Here is an 8,250-nt window from a genome sequence, read left to right on the forward strand (position 1 = left end):
CCTCGAGAGGTCATCGAGTCCAGTCCCCTGCCCGCATGGCAGGACCAAATACTGTCTAGACCATCCCTGATAGACATTTATCTAACCTACTCTTAAATATCTGCAGAGATGAAGATTCCACAGCCTCCCTAGGCAATTTATTCCAATGTTTAACCACCCTGACAGTTAGGAACTTTTTCCTAATGTCCAACCTAGACCTCCCTTGCTGCAGTTTAAACCCATTGCTTCTTGTTCTATCCTTAGAGGCGAAGGTGAACAAGTTTTCTCCCTCCTCCTTATGACACCCTTTTAAATACCTGAAAACTGCTATCATGTCCCCTCCCAGTCTTCTCTTTTCCAAACTAAACAAACCCAATTCTTTCAGCCTTCCTTCATAGGTCATGTTCTCAAGACCTTTAATCATTCTTGTTGCTCTTCTCTGGACCCTTTCCAATTTCTCCACATCTTTTTTAAAATGCGGTGCCCAGAACTGGACACAATACTCCAGCTGAGGCCTAACCAGAGCAGAGTAGAGCGGAAGAATGACTTCTCGTGTCTTGTTCACAACACACCTGTTAATACATCCCAGAATCATGTTTGCTTTTTTTGCAACAGCATCACACTGTTGACTCATATTTAGCTTGTGGTCCACTATAACCCCTAGATCCCTTTCTGCCATACTCCTTCCTAGACAGTCTCTCCCCATTCTGTATGTGTGAAACTGATTTTTTCTTCCTAAGTGGAGCACTTTGCATTTGTCTTTGTTAAACTTCATCCTGTTTAACTCAGACCATTTCTCCAATTTGTCCAGATCATTTTGAATTATGACCCTGTCCTCCAAAGCAGTTGCAATCCCTCCCAGTTTGGTATCATCCGCAAACTTAATAAGCGTACTTTCTATGCCAATATCTAAGTCATTGATAAAGATATTGAACAGAGCCGGTCCCAAAACAGACCCCTGCGGTACCCCACTCGTTATGCCTTTCCAGCAGGATTGGGAACCATTAATAACAACTCTCTGAGTATGGTTATCCAGCCAGTTATGCACCCACCTTATAGTAGCCCCATCTAAATTGTATTTGCCTAGTTTATCGATAAGAATATCATGCGAGACCGTATCAAATGCCTTACTAAAGTCTAGGTATACCACATCCACAGCTTCACCCTTATCCACAAGGCTCGTTATCCTATCAAAGAAAGCTATCAGATTGGTTTGACATGATTTGTTCTTCACAAATCCATGCTGGCTGTTCCCTATCACCTTACCACCTTCCAAGTGTTTGCAGATGATTTCCTTAATTACTTGCTCCATTATCTTCCCTGGCATAGAAGTTAAACTAACTGGTCTGTGGTTTCCTGGGTTGTTTTTATTTCCCTTTTTATAGATGGGCACTATATTTGCCCTTTTCCAGTCTTCTGGAATCTCTCCTGTCTCCCATGATTTTCCAAAGATAATAGCTAGAGGCTCAGATACCTCCTCTATTAGCTCCTTGAGTATTCTAGGATGCATTTCATCAGGCCCTGGTGACTTGCAGGCATCTAACCTTTCTAAGTGATTTTTAACTTGTTCTTTTTTTATTTTATCTGCTAAACCTACCCCCTTCCCATTAGCATTCACTATGTTAGGCATTCCTTCAGACTTCTCGGTGAAGACCGAAACAAAGAAGTCATTAAGCATCTCTGCCATTTCCAAGTTTCCTGTTACTGTTTCTCCCTCTTCACTAAGCAGTGGGCCTACCCTGTCTTTGATCTTCCTCTTGCTTCTAATGTATTGATAAAAAGTCTTCTTGTTTCCCTTTATTCCCGTAGCTAGTTTGAGCTCATTTTGTGCCTTTGCCTTTCTAATCTTGCCCCTGCATTCCTGTGTTGTTTGCCTATATTCATCCTTTGTAATCTGTCCTAGTTTCCATTTTTTATATGACTCCTTTTTATTTTTTAGATCATGCAAGATCTCGTAGTTAAGCCAAGGTGGTCTTTTGCCACATTTTCTATCTTTCCTAACCAGCGGAATAGCTTGCTTTTGGGCCCTTAATAGTGTCCCTTTGAAAAACTGCCAACTCTCCTCAGTTGTTTTTCCCCTCAGTCTTGATTCCCATGGGACCTTACCTATCAGGTCTCTGAGCTTACCAAAATCTGCCTTCCTGAAATCCATTGTCTCTATTTTGCTATTCCCTTCTACCCTTCCTTAGAATTGCAAACTCTATGATTTCATGATCACTTTCACCCAGGCTGCCTTCTACTTTCAAATTCTCAACGAGTTCCTCCCTATTTGTTAAAATCAAGTCTAGAACAGCTTCCCCCGTTTCTTTCAACCTTCTGAAATAAAAAGTTGTCTGCAATGCAGTCCAAGAATTTGTTGGATAGTCTGTGCCCCGCTGTGTTATTTTCCCAACATATATCCGGATAGCTGAAGTCCCCCATCACCACCAAATCTTGGGCTTTGGATGATTTTGTTAGTTGCTTAAAAAAAGCCTCATCCACCTCTTCCACCTGGTTAGGTGGCCTGTAGTAGACTCCTAGCATGACATCTCCCTTGTTTTTTACCCCTTTTAGCCTAACCCAGAGACTCTCAACACTTCCGTCTCCTATGTCCATCTCTACCTCAGTCCAAGTGTGTACATTTTTAATATATAAGGCAACACCTCCTCCCTTTTTCCCCTGTCTATCCTTCCTGAGCAAGCTGTACCCATCCACACCAACATTCCAATCATGTGTATTATCCCACCAAGTTTCAGTGATGCCAACAATGTCATAGTTGTATTTATTTATTAGCACTTCCAGTTCTTCCTGCTTATTCCCCATACTTCTCGCATTTGTATATAGGCATCTAAGATACTGGTTTGATCTTTCCTCCCAGTTTTGTCCTGACCCTCCTTTCTCTCTGCCAATATAGCCCACACTCCCTCTCGTTTCCAACCTATCTCCCCGGTCTCCATGTTCCCCACTTACCTGTGGGCTTTGCTCACCTGTCCCCGTCGAACCTAGTTTAAAGCCCTCCTCACTAGGTTAGCCAGTCTGTGTCCAGATAGGATCTTTCCCCTCCTCGAAAGGTGAACACCATCTCTGCCTAGCAGTCCTTCCTCAAATAGCATCCCGTAGTCTAGGAAGCCAAAGCCCTCCTGGCGACACCATCTTCGCAGCCAGGCATTCACCTCCATGATGCATCTGTCTCTGCCTGGGCCCCTACCTTTGACAGGAGGAATTGAAGAGAATACCACCTGCGCTCCAAACTCCTTCACCTGTACTCCCAGAGCCCTGTAGTCATTCTTGATCCGCTCAGTGTCACACCGCGCAGTATCATTTGTGCCCACATGGATGAGTAGCATGGGGTAGTAATCAGAGGGCTGGATAATCCTTGACAATGCCTCCGTAACATCTCGGATACGGGCTCCCGGCAGGCAGCATATCTCCCGAGATGAAATGTCAGGGCGACAGATGGGCGCCTCCGTCCCCCTCAGCAGAGAGTCTCCGACCACCACTACCCTACGTTTCCTATTCACAGTGGTGGCAGCAGACCTCCCAGCCAGGGGTACGAGGCTTCTCCTCCTTTACTGTAGGGGGTGATTCCTTCTTTCCTGTATCAAGAAGAGCATAACGGTTACCTATTACCACGGCAGAAGGGTTCAGAGCAGGGGTTGCGCACTGCCTACTGCCAGAAGTAACCAGCTGCCAGTGTCCACCCTGAGCCATCTCCTCCTCCACCAGTGGTGTATCAGCAGACACGGACACTGTCGAGGAATTGCTCATGGATTCGGATGCTCCTCAACCTAGCCACCTCCTCCTGTAGCTCCCATCTGCTGCCTGAGAGATTCCACCAGCAGGCACCTCTCACATTGGATGGTCCCCCCTGGATATCAGTAAGTGGAAATTGCAAGTTACAGTCTCTGCAAAACCACACCAGGATCTGGGTAGAAGCATCCATGCTCAGGTGCTCTGTCTGGCTACAGGCACAGGTGGAGGAGACAGAAGCAGTGCTGGCACAGGTGTTGTGGGTCTTCCTAACCATCGTAAGCCTCCCTCTGTCAAACTCCCATCTGCAGCCCCCTGTCCGCTGAAAGGGTTGTTTAAGCAAGAAGTTTTGAATGTAGTTGGTTATAGGTTTTAAGGGAAATAGAGAGAAAACAGATAGAACTGGCAAGGGACCCTCGCCCCCTTCCTGCTCCCCTTCCAAACTCCCTTGTGAAACTCCCTGTTAGCAGCCCCTGTTCGCAAAATTTCAAGATTTCATGATGAAACCACTCTCTAGGGGTGGAGTGCAAGGGATATGGCGACAGAGTGGGAACATGCAAGGAAGGTGTTGAGTGAGTATGAGGAGGGCATGGAACAGCGTTATGTATTGGCTGCAAGGGGAGTCATGCACGGATGTGCTCAGCCTGCAGCGCTATGAGGGATTTGAGCATCTGAGTAGCTTTACCATCTGCTCCTGCCCAGTCTCCTTTCCAGGCTATCCAGCCTGAGTTTTTCATTAACTGTCTCCCTCCGTGCTCTTGTTTCACTATGTGCTGGATCTGTTGACTGCAGCACTTCTCTAAACATATCCTCCTTATTCCTCCTGGTTTGCCTCCTTGTCTGACGGAGGTGCTACGCCAATATATAGGAGTTGGTCCTCGAGGGCACATTTGCAGAAGCCAAAGAAACAATGAACAGAGACAGTATTGAGTACATTCAAAGCCATGAATCACCAAAGTCACATACACCTCTTTTTCATTGTCCCTTGGCTAGCACACAGGTCATCAAGAGTCCCAAATATGGTAGGGTGGGGGGAGGATTAGAAAGCATGAATGGGCAAGAAGGGACACAGGGTCTGAGTGGTTGGCAAAGAGGCTCACTACACGCACCTAGGGAGAGTATTCTGAATATCGGCACCCTTTTCCACAGGCTGGGGTAAGCAAACCAGGTATCTCACTCGAGGGTAACCCCGGATGCAAGGGTGCATCTCCTGCATGCATGCGGCTTCAGACCAGGTCCGTATGCTGCTCACCTGTGTGTCGCTTTGGTCCCTGCAGAAATAATTTCCAGTTGGCGTGGCAAAGTTTCCTACATCGGGGAGAGAAACAAGGCAGCTTTGCAAACCTTTAGCAGAGGATTACAGAGTACCTACATGGAAGTTTCCTAGAGATCTCTATGGAGGACTCCCAGGACATCCCTGTGTACATTAACAAACTTTTCTGCCAAGCCCCCACTGTGTAGCTGCATAGGCTCTGTTAATTTCTATCCCTTGTCCCTCTTCTACCATATAACAAGTAAATGAGACCTCAATCTCCTATCACTGTGCAGTATCAAAGCAAAATGCATGCTTACCCGAGCTTGCCTCTGCTGCTTTGTGTGTGCTAGAGCTGGAATGCTGGGATTGGCTAGACCCCTCCAGAGTCAAAAATAGGCACTGGCTTACCACGCCACGAGATGACCCTGTTGCATGTCCTACTTCCTCCTCCACTTCCTTGTCTACCATTTTGTCCTCAGGGTTGACTCCACTAGTTGTTGCCTCCAGTCCCCTGAAGTATTCATGGGGCTTCTGGTGGTGGTGGTGGTGGGGTCACTGCCCAGGATGGTGTGCAGCTCCTCGTAGAAGCAGCATATCTTTAGTACTGCACCAGAACAATGGTTGATGTCCCTTGCCTTCTGGTACGCCCACCTCAGCTCCTTGATCTTAGCATGGCAGTGCTGCGTGTCCCTCTCATGTCCCTTCTTCTACATGCCACAAGCAATCTGCCTGTAGATATCAAAGTTCCTACGGCTTGAGCAAAGCTGCAACTGCACAGCTTCCTCTCCCCACAGACCCAAAAGCTCTGGTGTACTCCATGAGGGAGTGTGTCTGTTGTGGAAAGCCAGCAGGATCAGCTGAGACGATGTTGTGTGAACAGTCCATGCTGAGCAAATGGAAAGAGGAATTTCAAAAATTCGCGGGCCTTTAAATGGGAGAGAGGTGCATGCAGGGCAACAGAGTTCAAGCTGCTGACCAGAGAGATCATAATGGGCATTGTGGGACACCTTCTGAAGGCTAATTAGGGTGACATAAACAAGCACAGTGTCTACACTGTTGCTGTGTCGCTCAAACTATGTTGCAAAAAGATCTGTGCCTCTCGTCAAGGTGGTTTTATTTTGTCATCATAGTGGGGAATTACATGGTCGGATGAGCATTTCAGTGCGTACACCTCCACTGTTTTGTTGATGAAAGCTGACTTTTGTCGACAAAACTGTGTAGTGTAGACAAGGCCTGAGTAGAACCTGGTAAGATGGCAGATTGTGATCAGCTACATGCTCCCTTTGGGCTACAAAGGAACTGCAGGATTTAGGAGTCTCCACAAATTTGGTAGGGCATGGAATGGCAGGGTACAAGTTGTCCCATGGAAGCTTGCAGAGGTAGCGAGAGGGTCATTTTTATTTAGGGTCACTATCTAGTTTTCTTTACATTCTTTTAAAAACACAAGACAGTACTACGTGTTGTGGGAATGTCTTCTGGTTAAACATGCAGAAAGAAGTTGACACTAGAATTAAAATAATTTTGGACTTTAGCAATCAAACATCAGCCAAGAACTACGTTAGAATATTTACCCTTGAATTTGGGCCTTTTTCCAGCATAGTGTTCATGGTTTCTGAGAGCAGCCACAAAGCGAATGATTTTACAGATGAAAATAAATCATGGCACCGACTAGAACAATAATGTTTTGACTTCTTTGACCTAGTGGCCAAAGGGTTACTTTCTCCACAGGGACCAACTACCTGAGTTTAAAGAAATCTGAGCTCCATTTTTAGAAACATTTGACTAAGGAACTCCAAGGCCCGGGGGCCAGTCCAGACCTCCTTCCCCTTCCTGCACCGCCTTAACTCTTTCTCCACCTTCTTTTCTCCCTGCTTTCATACTTTCCTTCCTGCCTTGTGTGTGTTTCCTCCCATAAATTGCAAAGCATTAAATTATTTGATTTCACAGTTTAATATTAACGTTGTTGCATACACATATTAACGGTATGCTGTACATTACAGACGGTAACTTTAATTTTAGAAAAGAAAAAAACCCAAAATTGTCTATTGTAATTTTTCCATTGAAAAGTAAAAAATTAAAAAACCTTAATAAAAACCAGACAGTAATTAAATCAAATGAATCAATGTACACAGAAGAGCTCTACCAACCTTTCACAATTAAAATCCTCCTCCTTTGATCCACCCAATCCTTTAAGGAAAGTAGATAGGACTTGTACCCTGCACTGTAAGGCAACAGAACAGGATTCTGTTCAAGCTGATCCCAGTTTTGTTTCATAACCCTAAACCCAGTCTTTACACACTCTCCACTCAGCTGTCTATCTGATGCTGCCAGCTGCTCTAGTTGTTGCTGAGCAGTTGTAGTCAACATTGTCTGCGTTGGACACTGTACTAAGTCACTAATGAATTTCAGGGGTTCTTCAGCGGCTAGGAAAATCCCCAGGGGACTGGAGCAAGACTTCTTCTGGAGACCTTACCAGACCTTAGAGAGGCCTGACTGACAACATTTCAACCTAGACAATTGGTATTTAGTCATTTTGGAGTGTTCAGCAAAGCTGAGTATCAGCCTCCATACAGCTTTAGTACCTGATCAGTCAGCAGGGGCCTCTTGTGAAAGTAAAAAATGGTTTTGGTACACAATATAAATGACGAGAGATTCATAGCCAATAAGAAGTTTCACCCTGTTGTCAGAGTCCCTGACATCATAAATATCACATAATGAATAAATAGGCCCTGATCCTCAGCTGTACTAGGGGCACCTTGCGTAACTCTATTGGTGCAAAGCAGCCCAAAGCTAGTGCGCTACAAAACCATTGTAGCAGCTCCTACATCACAGCCTGCTAGTTGGTTAGTGTAGGTGCATGGCCAGAGCTTCCCATTGTCTTGGTGATTCCCTAGCTGCCATAACAGCTCCTGAAGGCTACTGTATTGGCTGTATTTTAGAGCAACCCAAAGGCTGCTTTAATATAGGTGCACTTGGTCTGTCTGTGGCAAAGGCCTTGGATCAAGGAAGCATGAAAGTAGCTAATGGGGCCACCAGAACTACAGGTGGTGTAGAGGCAGAGGGCCCTATGGGGATCTGATGGGTTTAGAGTGCATATACCTCCTTCTCCCCATGGGGGGCAAATCCCCTTCTCAGCAAGATGATGTTGCAAGGGAGCAACGTGAGGGAGTGCATATGGAGATTTCCTCCCCAATTTCATCTCTCTTTGGTTTTACCACACGATAGGCTGATGTGGCCTGATCGTGCATAGCATTTATATATATTATGTTCAAAGCACTGTACAGACA

The 8,250-nt window shown here is 45.6% G+C and overlaps 1 protein-coding gene across 1 annotated transcript in view; it reads right to left on the reverse strand.

The window, feature by feature from the left end:
• The window catches only part of FEM1C (fem-1 homolog C), a 41,710-nt gene extending 38,759 nt beyond the window's left edge, over positions 1 to 2,951 (reverse strand). Inside the window, exon 1 of the mRNA XM_034773775.1 lies at positions 2,929 to 2,951. The gene's annotated coding sequence lies outside the window, so the exon portion shown is untranslated. The remainder of the gene's footprint in view (positions 1 to 2,928) is intronic.
• Positions 2,952 to 8,250: the final 5,299 nt, after the last annotated feature.

The sequence above is a fragment of the Trachemys scripta genome, chromosome 6, assembly GCF_013100865.1.
Source record: "Trachemys scripta elegans isolate TJP31775 chromosome 6, CAS_Tse_1.0, whole genome shotgun sequence".
Lineage (NCBI taxonomy): Eukaryota > Metazoa > Chordata > Testudines > Emydidae > Trachemys > Trachemys scripta.